The sequence below is a fragment of the Papio anubis genome, unplaced genomic scaffold (assembly GCF_008728515.1).
Source record: "Papio anubis isolate 15944 unplaced genomic scaffold, Panubis1.0 scaffold55, whole genome shotgun sequence".
In the NCBI taxonomy this organism is placed as follows: Eukaryota; Metazoa; Chordata; class Mammalia; order Primates; family Cercopithecidae; genus Papio; species Papio anubis.
Window position 1 is genome coordinate 169,889 of NW_022165718.1, and position 16,974 is coordinate 186,862.

At 40.5% G+C, this 16,974-nt stretch overlaps 1 pseudogene; it reads right to left on the reverse strand.

The window, feature by feature from the left end:
- Positions 1-1,711: 1,711 nt before the first annotated feature.
- Positions 1,712-5,101, reverse strand: LOC116273324 (annotated as a pseudogene).
- Between the last annotated feature and the right edge of the window lie 11,873 nt (positions 5,102-16,974).

A 16,974-nucleotide genomic window follows, 5' to 3' on the forward strand; every position in this document is an offset into this window, starting at 1 on the left:
GCCAGCTCCACATGTAGCCTCCGGTTGTCCAGTTCTCCCCAGAGTTGGGCACCGCCGTCAGTTCCCTAATCAAACAGGAAAGGCGTAATGTCTTCGCCTGTCTGCAAATAGTCCTTGAGCTGCAGTTTCCAGGTGGGGCTGAGTTGAACAACATTGTCTTGCCCCTCCTTGGGCATTCTTCAGAATTGCAGCTCTGAGGACAATTGCCTCCACAGAGCCAACAGCATTCCATTGAGTTGCCTGTCAATTTTCTCCCTAGCAACCCCAGCTGCAAGTAAATCAATCTACATTTGCATGTGGGTCACTCTCTGGGGCCCCTTTTAATCTCGTGGGATGGTTACTTGTGAAGAGGGCACCTTGCCCTTCTTTATGGAGTGGACTCCCAATTCCCACCTTCTGCCTCCCCAAGAGCTGCCATAGCAGTAGTCACTTCATGTATGCGGTGCCCCACATAAGGGGTGAGAACAGCAGTTAGAGAGCCAAAGCACCCTGGGCGGCTGAACTCAGCACAAGATCCCTCGTTGGGGAGGTAAAGCGTTCATCGTCTGGCCCTAGGGATTCCTGTCAAACACTTCTGCATAGCCATCTCCCGGAGCACCTGCACCAAATCAGTGTATGATTGCCATTTACTCACAGTTTCTGGTGTCTCTCTGGCATCGTTCCAAACAGTCCGTATGGCTGCCATCAGCCACTTGATTTGCGTGTAGTCACCTTGCCCTTGTGTCAACCGTTGGCACAGCTGCAACCGCCAATGAAGGGAGGGGTGAGTTGTGATAGAAACCAGCTTCTCCATCTCAGAGGTGGAGCAAGAAATGCTATCAGCTCCTTCGGACGCTGCTGGACTGTTTACCTACTTCCCTCAACTCAGTGGGGGCAAAAGCACTATAAGAGGTGTGTTCCACCACTGTGGGGGGGCGGGGGGGGCTCCTGGGATCTCCCCTGGGATCCTACTGCTGCTCATGTTCTACCTTCTGACGGATCACAGGGTGATCCCGCAGTGGAGGAGCCTCCTCGGCATCAGACCGAATGGCAGTGTCCCGCCAGGAGGACGGGCTCAAGGTCAGGCTGACAGCTGTCGCTAACTCCTGTTCCAGACTGTTTATCTGGGCCTCTAAGTGCTCTGCTTGTGCCTGGAGGTCCCCCACCCCCAGGTCCTGCTCCAAGCTGTGCAGTTGGGCCCCCAGGGGCTCAGCTTGCACCGAGAGGTCCCTTACCTGTGGAACTAAGCATGTACTTCCCGCAGTGCAGTCAGAGACGCCCATCCCACGCTGCCAGCAAAGGCGCATTCCTTCTTGGTGCTGTGTATTCCCACACTTGCAGGAGACCTCTCCACTGCCTTCCGCGTTTCCCTTTGGGCTCATCCAAGCAGCACCGCTGACACTGGGTACAGCCCGTGCTGCGGCCACATAGCTGACCCGGGAGCCCCCAGGGGACGAAGACCTACTCACCTCATCCTGCCAACGTCGCAATTGTCAGGTTCATGACTATGCCAAAGGTCATGTTGAGGTCTGGAGGGAGTGGGTGGGTGAGCAGAAAGAACACTCAGGGGGCCGTAGGCAGGTGAAAGATGATTTTATTCAGCAGCAGCTCTCATCAACAGCTGTCTCACACTAGCTCTCTACACTATTCACCTGTATCTCAGCTGTCTGCTCTGGTTCTGTGGCTCCTGCTGCCCCCACACCTGCAGCTGCATGGCAGGCTCTCCCTTGGCTTCAGGGTCAGCAGCAAAACTCTTTCTCTCTCCGGGCACCATCGAGCCGAGCTGTTTCCTGGCTCCCCTCTGTCTGTCTGTAAAGGCGGACAGCTCTGACTCTCTCTTTCTCTGGGCGCCAGCACGCCCACCATGTCAAGCCATGTTGAGTTGAGTCAAGCCCCAAGAGACATGTCCCTTGTGCATAGTGTCAACAGGGCAGTTATATCTTTTACAGCAATAGTGGCTCAGAGCCAAGTGTGAACTTACACAAACAGGTTATATAACAAGTGGAGGTGTGCACTTGCATGCCAAACTCACTGAGTCATGCAGACCTGGGTATCCGCCTCGGCCTATTCCTTGACCAAAGCACATCCATGTACCTCACAGCCTGACATTAACAAAAAGATAATAAAAACCTCCTGGGGGTTAAGTGACAACATGGATGTGGCACGAAGGGAAACGGCACACATTTAAGTGTTGCATATGTTTGGCAGACTTCAGGCCAGTCCCTGGCTCCCACACTTGCCAGACAAGTAGCTAAGGATACTCAAAGAAAAAACGAAGTTTTTAATTCAAGCAGAGCTCCGTACCACAGTTTTCCTTTACGTTCGGTGGCCCGCAGGCACAGTTTCCCTACCACCAGGAACAAACACTTTGGCTCCAAGGCAAATGAAAAAAAAAGTATTTCCACTTACAACATGAAAATACAGACACTTCATCAAAGAAAGAAAACTATTCAAGAAGCCTGCTTCCAGCAAAACTGAGATAACACTGCTTTCTCTGCATTCAGTGCTCAAGTGGTTCTCTGTACAATGTGTTCTTACAAAATATGTCCACTTGACTGACACGTGCAAAATACTGATGGATAAACTCAACATGAAATGCAATAGTTCAAAGAAAGAATTAAAAAGAAGTGAGGGAAATAAAGGTTTTGGATAAATTAGCTTAAAAGGGGGTTGTCACCAGACTTAGAATGCTCTTGGCTGGCCCTGGCTCTCCAAGAGCTCTGAATCGTCTGGGAATTAATGCAATATGGTTAACAGTCAATGTTGCCATTAAAATATTTTAAAATAATCATGACAACCTAAATTCAACCATGTAAACAGCGCTACTCACAGCACAGACCTGCCCTGAGAAACAATATGCAAAACTGAGATCTGACATTGTATCATCCGGTGATGTTAATTCAACCTAACAGTCCCATCCCCCTTCCCTGTTCTGCACCCTGCCACACACACACACACAGACACAGACACAAATCTAATTTGTGCAATAAATAATGGGCTCATTCTATGGAAGATTTCAAACAAAAATACACAAAATGTATGTAGCCAGGTTCAAATATTTTTGGAGACTCCCTCCCAAAAAAAGAAACAAAAATAACAAAAAAATTAAAAAAAGTGCCTAAAATATAATAAAGCATATTAGAGCCCTTTCAGATACAAGGCAGAGAAAGATGTAAAATAGAAAATGTCCAAATCTTCAGTAATTTCCAGAAAGGTCTAATGCCTTGGTTGGCTGCAGGGCAGTAGCAAATCTTTGCTGCTGCTCCTGGGACAGAGCCACTAAGTCTGCTTCTTAGGACACAAGCCCTCAGGCCCTGGGCTGAGTGTACCTGTCCCTTCCCCTTCTCTTTTCCTTTGCTCCATTTCCCACTCCACAAACATATCGAAGAGGCTTGGCCAGGCCTCATCTTTGCTATAGTTGATGAGGTCAGGACCTCACCTGAGTGAAGTTAAAGAACATATTCCAAGTGTCCTGGGTGATGTCCTTGATCCCTGAGGGGTTCTCTCTTAGGAATTTCAGCCATTGGTCCAATACCGGAGGACTGTTCTGGGTAAAAACTAGTTTGCACAGTGCGATGGCTATTTCCCAGTGCAGTGACCGCCGTGCTTCTTCAGCATCCAGGCCAAACTGAAATGTAAACTGGTAGAGATCCTTGAATTTATCTGCTTGTTTAGCTTCTGTGAAGAGGCTAGGGAACTGTGCACAGATTCCGTCAATACTGTCTGCACTTACTGCTTTGCCGCCAACAAAAAACTCCTTCCTGTTGAATCTGCACGTGGTTGCAGCCTCGAACTTTCTAGCCAAGAGCAGCATTCAAAATTCTGTGGGGTTGACACAAAGGTCATCGCAAAAACACTCCATCCCTTCCTCCAAAATTGCAATCTTCCGCTCGTCTTTGTAGCACCTGAACAGTTCTTTCAACTGTCAATGCCGAGGAAGACTCCTCGGCATTGAACGTGGACTCTCCCGAGCATCAGCTGCTGGCAGGCCTCAGCAGCAGCCTCCACCTTCTTGGTCCCATTGATGAGGATGTTCCCACCTAGCTTGCCGTAGGGTGGCACCTGCTCCTCCCGGTGGCCTGCACCCCACCTGCTGTGCGATTTGCTCCTGGGGTCAGGGGCTCCATTCATGTTGCCCAGGGTCGATGAGGGATTCTTGCACTTGGTGACACATTGACCCATTGTGCTGGTGGCCCCGCCTCTAGAGTGGCCCCCTCTGCATTGGATGCCCTGGCTACAGCTGGCCCACATACCTCAAAATGCCATCAGCTGGAGGAGCCAGCCAACCCACCACTCCAAAAGCAAGTGGCATCAACTGACTTTTTAACAGAAGAATTTGTCCAAAAGCAGCTGCTCCCAATGTTCCTCCAGTGAAATGCTTCCTAGAGACGATGGAGGTCCAGGGGGTCCAAACCACCTACCCTCCCTGCTCACGTTTCCAGGCTCCTTACCCGCGCTGCCACCTCTTCTTCCACCACTGCCACCACCTCTTCATTGTTGGCCAACCAGAAGCTCCCCCACCCCCCAAGGCCCGTATTCCCTCTTAAAACCCACAAGGCATAAGTGATAGTTAAAGGATGTCTACTTGTATTATAGCTACTCATCCATGCATTACATTCTTTGCTTGAGTGTGAGCTCCTTGGGGTAGAAACTATTATATTGATCATTCACCCTGCCCAACCCTAATCCTAAACTTGGAAAACTGCAGGTTATTGTCATGTGCAGGGAGCAGTGCAGCAGTACAGTCTAAGCTCAGGGACAGACACAGTTCAGGGAATGGTAACAGAAGAGCTAGACTCCCAGGACAGGGGCTTCCAGCACATACCTAATATTGACTCTTACATATACTAAGTACGGTCTCAAAAGTAGTTTACAGAACTGAATTGAAAGTCAGGATCCATTGGCTTCATTAAATATTTTCAATGCTTTAATTTCTAAGTCTGTTAAACTATAGCAATCTATTAGAAGAATGGTATGCCTCTGAATTCACAATTATATGTAAACTTAAATGGTGGCTTGCTAAAGATAGCTCAGACAAGTTCCCATAGAGGAGAAATTTGGCTATTTTGTGAGATGCAGTTAGATGGGGCTTCCATATAGAAGCTAGATCCCTGGTGAGTTTGTTTAGCCTAGGAGAAAAGTAAGGTATTAAAAATAATAGAAAATGATTGTCTCCCCAATGTATTTGATAATGCAAGATCTCCATAGAATTTTTAGCTTATAAAATATCTTGCCTAATTAGGTAGAGCATTTATACGAAAAGAGCCCCTGGAGCTCTAATTGATGTACTGGGCTGACCTGGGACCCAAGGCTTAGGCACAGAACAGAACAACCCTCAGCAAAAGTAGCCTAGACTCTTGGCAGCCTATAGAGAAGGTCCCTTGGACCCACCACTCTCCAAGCTAGGAGCGCAGCAGGGCAGAGGCTCAGCTGTGGGACTAGAGCGGCAGGTGAAGGAATCTGGTTCCTTCTTACTGGCTAGTAATTAAGTAGAGAGCTGGCAACTGCAGCGGCATCTCATTACACTCAGACTCAAACCATAGCAAGACTCCAGAGGGCTCTAAATATCTGCTCCAGGTTTTTATCGGTAACTGAGTCAGAAATAGAAGCTCTTCCAGGCAAAACTTTTAACACAGGATCCCTGAACCCTTTGCAATTTAATCGTGTGAATGACTCATCATAGTTATATCCATGATTTTTTTCCCCTTCCTTTTAATATTTTAGTTTTCCCCAGATGCAGTTTTTCCAGGACTTCTTGAACTTATCTCCAGGGTGTCATGCAAAGTCACAGGATTGAGAACCAGAATGCTCTAGTCCTTGCTCTGTTACTGTCTCATTTTCTTTTTTTGTTTGTTTTGTTTTGTTTTGCTTTGTTTTTTGAGACACAGTCTCACTCTATCGGCTAGCTGGAGTGCAGTGGCACAATCTTGGCTCACTGCAACCTCCACCTCCCAGTTTCAAGAAATTCTCCTGCCTCAGCCTCCCGAGTAGCTGGGACTATAGGCATGCACCACCACACCTGGCTAATATTTTTAGTAGAAACGGGGTTTCACCATGTTGGCCAGGATGGTTTCGCTCTCCTGACTTTGTGATCCACCCACCTTGGCCTCCCAAAGCGCTGGGATTACACGCGTGAGCCACTGCACCAGGCCACTGTCTCATTTTTCACATTACCTCCTTGAGCCTGCCTCTTTATCCATAAAATGGGAAGTAGGATTATATCAGCAGGAGAATCATGTCTTGGTGCTTCAGGGGTTCCACTACATTTTCATTCATATTTCATTGTTAGATATATCATTTAATATGTGCTGATATGGAATAAAATCTCCATGATAAAGCGGTTAAAAAAAGCACAGTGCAGAAAAGTGCTCTGATATTGAATTTTAAAAAGTGATATGCATAAATAACATATATATGCTGGGCATTTCTGCAAGAATAAGGAGAAAACTAGTGATGGCAATTTTCTCTGAAGAGTAGGACTTTGGCATTCAGGAAGTGGGTCTTGGTCTGCCTTGGGAGGGAAACTTAGTTTACATTGAATAAACTTTTATCACTTGGATTTTTATTATGCATGTAAGTTTTTGATAAAACAATATCATTTATATCAATATATAGTGCATATATGTAAACCACATATATAAATATGTATATAGATATGTTGAACCAATGATTAACGTTTATGTTAACAATGAAATCATCTGTAATATTCTTATAATTTTGTGAATATGACCTAAATTAGCATGCGTCATTTGTGCCAGAACACTCAATTAACGCTAAAAACAATTATTTTAAAACAGCAATATTTGAAAAAATGTATAAAACCAAATATTTAGATATAATTTTTTTTTTGGAGAAAGGGTCTCATTCTGTCACCCAGATTGGAGTGCAGTGGTGCAATCTTGGCTCACTGCAGCTTCAACTTCCCGATCTCAGATGATCCTCCTTCTGCAGTCTCCCAAGCTACTGGGACTACAGGTGCACACCACCGTGCCCGGGTTTGTATGTTTTCCACATTGCCCAGGCTGGTCTAGAACTTCTGGGCTTAAGTAATCTGTCCACCTCAGCCTCTTAAAGTGCTAGGAATACAGGCATGCGTACTGCATTTTTAACATAATGTATACTCCCCAAAGGGTCATGTGCTGCCGGCCTGACCATTTTTGTGTGGGTAAGCCGTGGAATAATGTATCTACTATTAAGTCTAAGAGTGTATTTGAACTTCTATATATGCCATTACTTAGAACATTTACAATATTCCCTAATTCTTGCTTTTAAAACGCAAGTCTCTGTAAGGTTGCTAGGACAAAAATAGGACAAACAAGAACAGTAGGCAAAAAAAAAAAAGAGCACCCCATTAAATGATAAGGACATGTGCATGTTCCTGATATGCTGTGGACAATGAGTGGGCACCTAACACTGAACAGGGACTATATTTCTAAGCCTCCCTTCTCCTCTTATGTTGACATTTATAAGAAATGCTAACAAGTGGTAGAATATTCAACAGCTAAAAGATAAGTTTCCCACTGCCCCTCTTTCTAACTACTCAGTAATTGCAGTAAATCCTAAAACTTCAAGATACATGTATTTAAAATATTATCTATGAAAATTAGTAATTTCTAAAATCTAACTAGAATAAAACCAGAAACAAATTAAATATCAAGGGTGATGTAGTCTCGAAAATGGCTCTGTTTATTATTTTGCTTTTATTTATTTTACTCATTTATTCAACAAATATTTAATTAGCATCATATATGTGAAGCATTGTGCTTGGAACTACAGATATAGTGGCAAAGAAGATAGATACAGACCTCGCTCTCTGCTAAAGGAGAAATACCTGAATAATTCTTTAGATCATAATAAATGACTTTTATTTATAAAGTTCATAATATGAGTTAAGTTGTATGCCAGGCACTTTCCTATGCATCATCTCAGTCAATAATTATAGAAACTTTTTAATAACAGCATTATTATCTCCACATTGCATATGAGGAAACTGACTCTGAAAGAGAGGTTAAGCGACTTGATCAAGGTCCTTAACAAGAAAAAGTAAGAGGAATACTCAATTCCTGGGGCAAATTTGAAGTAGAGCTCTTCCCATCTGGCTTTCTCCCCTATTTCATACATTATCTATTCTATTAGTCTGCTCAGTGCTGATCTCCTATTACAAATATTTACTTGTATTAAAAATATTTATTACAAAAATCAAATATATCCTTTCTTTTTAGTACATTGTATTTTAAGAATTTACATCAACCATCGAAAAAAAAAATAGGGAAAACCATTAAGTGAACTTCACTGTATTAAGTAATACCTCTTGATATTAGGTGTTGTTTGCGTAAAACAGAAATATATTCTAAGTTAAAAATAATGACATTATCATAAGGATATTTGGTAGTTCATAGACCCAAAGGAAAAGTTCAGAAACAGGCTTTGGAAGAAGCAGAAAACAAAGCACTAGGGTTCTCCGTTACAAAAAAATCAACCAAACGAACAAAAACAGTCTCTGCTGTGTTGATATGGTTTGGCTGTGTCCCCACCCAACTCTCATCTTGAATTGTAATCCTCACAGGTTGAGGGAGGGACCTATACTCCCCACATGTCGAGAGACGGGGATGATTGGATTATGAGGGTGGTTCCCCCATGCTGTTATCCTGATCGTGAGTTCTCACTAGATATGATGGTTTAATCAGTGTTTGGAAGTTCTTCCTTTGCTCTTCTCTCTCCTGCCACCATGTGAAGAAGGTCCTTGCTTCTCCTTCACCTTCTGCCATGATTGTAAGTTTCTTGAGGGCATCCCCAGCCAAATGGAATTGTGAGTCATTTAAACGTCTTTGCTTTATAAATTACCCAGTATCAGGTAGTATCTTTATAGCAGTGTGAGAACGGACTAATACAGGGTTCTGGGTATGGCCATCTGAAAGAATTACCAACAACCATTTTAGCCCTTGAGTCACTCCACTCAAGATTCAATTCCTGAAGGGAAAGTTCAATTGTCCTGGCTGATCCCTTGGCTGGGAAAGATGGGAACATCCTGACTGACAGTTCCATCTCTATGTGATGCAAAAAGGGAGACGGGGTCATTTATTAGAAGAAAAGAAGAAGAGTTGCTAGACAGACTCCTCAGATGCTACCTATGCACATATTGTTAAACTGGATGCTGAGTGTCATAATTTTGTGGAAATCACAGGCAGGAATGCAAATAGTCCATGTTGGATTACCAGACCTAGTGCAGTAGTTGGAATATTCATATAATTCAATTACAGAGACTTCTTTTTTTGAGACAGGGTCTTACCTAGGCTGCAGTGCAGTGGTATGGTCACAATTCACTGCAGACTCCATCTCCCATGCTCAGATGATCCTCCCACCTCAGCCTCCCTAGTAGCTGGGACTACAGGCATGCACTACCACGCCCACCTAATTTTTTTGTAGGGACAAGGTTTTGTCATGTTGCCCAGGGTTGTCTTGAACTCCAGGACTTAAGGGATCCTTCTGCCTCGGCCTCCCAAAGTGCTGGGATTACAGATGTAAGCCACCATGCCAAGCCTATTGCAGAGACTTTTAATGGCCTCCCAGGGTTCCCTTAGTCTTTAAACACCTCATTCTAGCAAGAGCTGGGACAATAGATATTTACATATTCTCTAAATTTGTATTACAGTGTCTGTTATTTCAATCTGCTTCGTATGATAAAAGTAGGGACCAGCCATCCCATTACTGGGTATATACCCAAAGGATTATAAATTATGCTGCTATAAAGACACATGCACACGTATGTTTATTGCAGCACTATTCACAATAGCAAAGACTTGGAATCAACCCAAATGTCCATCAGTGACAGATTGGATTAAGAAAATGTGGCACATATACACCATGGAATACTATGCAGCCATAAAAAAGAATGAGTTTGTGTCCTTTGTAGGGACATGGATGCAGCTGGAAACCATCATTCTTAGCAAACTATCACAAGAACTGAAAACTAAACACCGCATGTTCTCACTCATAGGTGGGAACTGAACAATGAGATCACTTGGACTCAGGAAGGGAAACATCACACACCGGGGCCTATCATGGAGAGGGGGGAGGGGGGAGGGATTGCATTGGGAGTTATACCTGATGTAAATGACGAGTTGATGGGTGCAGCACAGCAACATGGCACAAGTATACATATGTAACAAACCTGCACGTTATGCACATGTACCCTACAATTTAAAGTATAATAATAATAAATAAATTTAAAAAATAAAATAAAATAAAATAAAAATAAAAATTACATAATACTTTAAAAAAAAAAAAAGTAGGGACCTGTCCTCTATTTTTTTAAGATATATGAAGTGATGTTTTGAGATACATATACATTGTGAAATAATCACCAAAGTCAAGCTATTTAATGTATACATCACCTCACATAGTTACCTTTGTGTGTGTAGTAAGAACATTTAAGATCCACTCAGCAAATTTCAAGTATAGAATACAATAAGCTCTAGTCATCTTGCTGGACATTAGCGCTCCAGAACTTACTCATCCTACATAACTAAAACTTTTTGTACTCTTTGACCAACATCTCCCCACTTCCCCCAACCCCCAGCCAGCCTCTAGCAACCACCATTCTACTCTCTGATTTTATGAGTTATATTTTTTTACATTCTACGTATGAATGAGACCATGCAGTATTCGTCTTTCTTTGCCTGGCTTATCTCATTTGGCATAATGTCTTCCAGGTTCATTCATGTTCAGGATTTTATTTTTAGACCAAACAATATTCCATTGTATGTTTGTGTGTACATGTATAAAGTGATATAATAGAAATGTAATATATATAATGTAATATATATAAAGATGAATCCTTATACAGTCTTTTGTCAATGGACACTTAAGACACTTAGATTGTTTCTATATCTTGGCTATTGTGAATAATGCTCCAATGAACATGAGAGTAGAGATAGCTCTATGAGATACTGTTTTCATTTCCTTCGACTACACCTGTAGTGGGATTGCTGGATCATACAGTAGTTCTGCTTTTAATTTTTTTAGGAAACTTCATACTGTTTTCCATAATAGTTACACTATTTGCCTTCTATATTTTAAAACCTAAACTTAAGCAGAGAGTTTCATGTGTTATGCATTCATTGTCCAACAAATATAAGTCATACCTGCTTGTGATTTTCTGTCTATGCATGCCTCAGTTCCAAGGCCCTTGGAATGTCTGTTTTCCTTAGAGAGATTTAAAAAAACATATCCAACACTTACTATGTACCGTTACAGTTCTTATTCACTTGTCTCATGAATCCACAACATCTCTAGGTTGGAACTAATTATTCTTCAGATGAATAAAATGAGGCATCAAAAAGGCTAAGTAACTTGCCCAAGGTATCAGAACTAATTAATGGTAGAGCCAGGGTACAAACACAGAAGCTGATTCCAAAATGTATGCTCATGCCTATAAAAATGTGGAGTCTTTTCTCAATAATCTGATTTGAGGTTGATGAAAATAACATTTTATTTAAGAAACAAAGCTTGAGATATCAACATTTTAAGGTTTTCCTATAAATTTCAGAATACCATACTTTGTATGTTTGGAATTTTCCAAAATAGAATATTACTTTGTGAAAGTAATATGATGATATTCCCCATGACCTGGAGGCAGACAGAATAGAGTTAGTTCAGCAAACACTAAAACAATGATTTTGATCATTTTTAATGAAATTATTATGATGATATCTTCTATTTGTATAGGGCAAGGACACAGTGCATATAGATAGAAATTTAAATGAGATTTATTTTTTCTTTATAATGTTTGTATTACAAATTAGTATGCATTATAATGTACATTTATGTATATAAATTATTTTGTATATAACAAATGTTTCATCACTTACAAATGAGTAAAGTTAAAATCCCATAACTTCCTCAAATGCTACTTAAAGGAATTATTTGATAAATATGGTACTGTTCTGAAATGGAAACGGAACCAAAAGAGTCTACCATCTCAGGAGGAAGGTTCAGTTTTCCCCAACCAAAAGGTTTCCTTATTGAACATCCAACAAGATTAAAAATCATAATTCTAAGCCGTGCATTTGGCCAGGTAAACTAGTCAATCAATAAGCCAGCCAACCCATTAGATATTATTAAGTGTGTATGATATTCATGTTAAAGAGTCACTGAAGTTCAAGTTTTTTGACCTATGTCCCTGCACAACGTCACTGTACTTCACATCACAATTCCTTTTAATATGCTTCCAAGAGCTAAATACCAATTGCTCTCTATCTCAGATGGAAACTTCAATACCTTCCTTCATTTTCATTATTCCACAACACCAACATAGCTGTCAGAAAGGTTTTCAGTCATTAAGTAACTTCTCATTCACAGCAAATCAGGTTATACATATGGCTTCTTGTCCAACCTAGACTTGAACACAGTCCTTCAACTTCCAGTGTTCCAAGAGCAGATACTGTCTACTGCTTGCTTTCCTTATCCTACTTTCGGGCTACAGAACATTGTCAGAGTAGGTCTTGAACAGTCATGTCACTGATCTGATCATTGTGAACACCTTGGAGATTATGGGAATTCTCACTCTGTTGGTTTGGCTGAGGGCAACGGTAGTGAAAAAGGACAAAATGATCTGATTGGCCCTGTGGCCATCTAGTTCCACATGGAGATATTGTCACAATCTTAAATTAGTAAAGAGGACTTTGATTAGATTTGTGTTGCTCTGGTTGGATTTCAAATTCAGAAAACTTAATTAGAATGGAAATTATTTTCTCTTGAGAGATTAAACCCTGAAATATTTCAAATGACATTTGATGGATGTGCTTCTGATTTATTTTGATAGGCTCCATCAAGCAATCTTGTTATGTCGATCAATATGTCTGAGCCCTTTGATTTATACGAGGAAATTGTAATGTGTTGCATCTTCTGGGATCAAGCCAATCTTGAAATCTGAGATGGTCTGATGTTATGCAGTCTGCATTAGCTTTGTAGTTCCAATATGGAGACAAATATCTATACATCACCATAATGTATTTGAATTTTTAATGACTATTTTATCCTCTGTGTTGGAGAATATGTTTTAGACAAGCAAATATATTGGCATTATCTTGTCTTTATTTCAAACAGGATCAAAATCCAAATTGACTGTATGATCATCATTGGCATCTTCCAAAGTTGCTTTCATCAGAACCTATGTCCCAGCATTCCAGCCCCACCACTGTCTCTACCAACCCTTTGAAGCTTCTACTTCTGATTTTTTCCTCCATCTGGTCTATCATCCATTCTTATGACATTATTTTCTTCCTTCATACCTTGTATTACTGCAAAATGAATTTCCACTGACCTTTCTGCTATTGCTGATATAAGCATTGTAAGCCCCCTAAACCTTCTGAAGACCCCTTACCAATCTGTTTCTGTATTGGCTCCTATCATTCCAAATTTTTTGCTTCTGTTGATATTGACAATGAATTATATACCCCCTTAAGCACTATATTCCCACTGCTTTGCATGTAGAAAGTATTTAATATGAGTTAAACAATAAGTTATTGAATAAAGCAGACTTGACTTGCTAGTCTCAGTATTTTCTAGTGCCCATCCATCATTGCAGGTATTTTCTTCTCTCCCTAATTACTCCTTCTACTACTATGTTTGTTTTCTGCTGCTTTAAACTATTTAGGTTAGGTCGTCATGTTCTGCAATCACTAACTGATAGCTTATTCCTTTTTTCAGTACACTTACTGACCATATCAGTCTTCTTTCTCTTCCATTACTGCCAGAACTTGGCCTCGACTGCCAGCTCTGTTGAGGCAGAAATTCGGCTGCAACCTCCTTCAATCGGTCTGTCTGCTGTATCTAGGAAGGTATACTTAGGTGGGATTAGGGTTAGGGAGTGTAAAAGGATCATACCAGACAAGGAGAATCGTTCCTAAAAAGAACCCATTTGGACCAGAAGGGAAAACTAGGATGAGAAAAGGATTTTTTAATGAAACAAATCTGAGTACTATTATATGCTATGAGGAAAGAACCAAAAGAGTAGGATATATTGAAAATATTGAAGAAAAGAGGTATGCCTGAGAGAACATGATCTTAAAGGATATAGAGAGAGGTGAAAACTAATGCACATGTGGTGGTATTATCTTAGGATAAAGGTCATTTCTTCCATTGAGGAAAGTGGAAATGGGTAAGGACTTAATTTTGTAGATAAAGGGAGAAGAATCCTCAATTTTCACTTTAAATAAGAAAAACCGTGGTATGCTGAGATAAGTCAGAAATAAGGGAGACTTGAAGAGAGGAGTGAAAATATGAAATAATCAATTACCTTTAAACTTTCATTCATGAGCATATCCAAATGTCCTGGGTTCAGTAAACATGCACTCTCAAATTCTGGTGGCATTATAAATTGGCAAAATGTTTTTGGAAATCAATTTGGCCTCAAAAATATTAATATATTTGACTCCATTGACTATTTCTCATAAAATAATTTACAATAAAGGCAGAGTTTATACACAAAAACGTTCATTTCAACATTATTCATTATAACGAAAAATCCTGGAAGCAACCTAATTGTCCATGGATAGAGGAGGGACTAAATACATTATGGCACATCCAAATAACAGAAATCTACCGGCCAAGCACGGTGGCTCATGCCTGTAATCCCAGCACTTTGGGAGGCCGAGGTATGCAGATCACCTGAGGTCAGGAGATCGAGACCATCCTGGCTAACACGGTGAAACCCCGTCTCTATTAAAAAAAAATACAAAAAATTATCCAGGCGTGGTGGCAGGCGCCTGTAGTCTTAGCTACTCAGGAGGCCGAGGCAGGAGAATGGCGTGAACCTGGGAGGTGGAGCTTGTAGTGAGCCGAGATCGCGCCACTGCAGTCCAGCGTGGGCGACAGAGCGAGACTCCATCTCAAAAAAAAAAAAAAAAAAAGAAATCTACGAAGACATTAAAATGATGCTTACTAAGAATCTTTAATTTAATGGAGAAATTCTTTTTATAAAAAATAAACCCATGACTATTTAATTAAATATAACAAATCAAATATGGAAGAAAATGAATGAAAATCATAACAGTGTATAGAATAATTATTATACTTTATATATATTTTTGAGTATTTTCCACACTTTTAGAGATGTATGTTACTTTTGTTATGAGAAAATACATACCAAACTTTTAAATTAAACTTTTGGTAATTTATCAAGACTAATGTTGAAAAGGAGGGAAAAAAAATGAATGTATGTTAAACCCTTATGGAAAAAGAAGAATATGCATGAAGTGCATATTCCTGTAGCTTAGTTGATTAACAACATAGTACATTTTATGAGTCAGTATTGCAAATGTACAAAATCAAGATTGCAGATTTGGGACCCAGATCTGTTGAACTCTCTGAGATGTGACATTGATCTGAGTCTTTAAAAGTTGGATAATTTAACGTAGAAGATAATGCGTTTTTGGCCCACAGTGAAAAAAAAAAAAGAAGAAGTTTGGTGAACACTGGGTCTCCATTTTTATATTGCAATATTCCCTGAACATGCTACAGCTGCCCTCCTTGGAGGAATTGTGTAGCTACAGTGATTCATAATCCCCACCATATCTCACTGGTTTCCTAACAATGAGTCCAAAGAGCAGTTGCTATTTGTCATTACTCTTGCTTTTACTATTGTTTACAGTAAATAAACATTTCTGTCACCATGGCTACTAAAGCTAAAAGAAAAGATAATCTGAAAAGCCCATGTTTCAAGAAAAATAAAGAACATGTTTAATTATTTAAGTACAGAGTATTCCTCTGTGTCTGATATTCATACATCAGGCCCTCTTCTCCAATTTTTATAACTTGCATGGCTATCCTAAACACTTGTGTCTGCAATCCTGGAATAAGTCTGGGAACACATTATTGTTAATAACATAAACTGCTTACTATATTTTAATACTAAAAAATTATAATTCCTAATTAAATCCATAGGATATCATTCTAGTCCCTCATTAATTTTGATTTAAATAGACATACTATTTGTGGAATAATGTGATTGAAGATTGAGGGGGTATTTTAATAGTAGGATTCAGGCTTGACTTTCTGGAGGATTTTCCACACAAAGAAGAAATAGGATATATGTTATACTAATCTGATGACAATACAAAAAAATATACATATGGCAGAAAATTAAGAGCTTTCTATAGGGTGGGGCAGTTATCTGTTGGGGAGATGGGACTTGAAACATGCAGAACTGGGTTAGACTTCCTCATAGGAAGGACAACAGGAAAGATAAGAAACTAAAAAGGAACCATCTCAGAAGTAGAGAGACTGCCAGCGCTTTGGGAAGCTGAGGCGGACAGATCACCTGAGGTCGGGAGTTTGAGACCAGCCTGACCAACACAGAGAAACCCCGTCTCTACTAAAAATACAAAAATAGCCAGGCGTGGTGGCTCATGCCTATAATCCCAGCTACTCAGGAGGCTGAGGCAGGAGAATCACTTGAACCTGGGAGGTGGAGGTTGCAGTGTGCCAAGAATGTGCCATTGCACTCCAGCCTAGGCAACAAGAGTGAAACTCTGTCTAAAAAAAAAAAAAAAAAAGTAGCAAGACTGATTTTCCAGCTAAGTGTTCATTTTGGTGAACAGTGGCTAAAAAGTTTGCATAAGAAGAGTGAGTTAAGAAAATTGGTCTCTTGAAATTCAGGAAGAGAAGTTTGGAATATAATTCTTTTAGAAAGCAAAGCTACTGCACGCTTCTGAAGACAAGAAGTTGATTTTCAAGAAGTTTAATTTGGAAGGAAAGTGGTTTGAAGGAAGCGATTAGAGACAAAGAGGAAAATGATGTGTTTATAACAATTTAGATTTATTCAGAGAGTCAACAGATTCTTGTAGAGCACTTGTTATGAGATGCTGTCTATTAGGCATTAGGGATACACAATAATGAAATTCTTTGACCTCAAAGAGCTTATATTCCAGTGGACATAGATAATAAACATATATATAAATAAGTACAATAGTGTAACAGGATATATTGCATAGA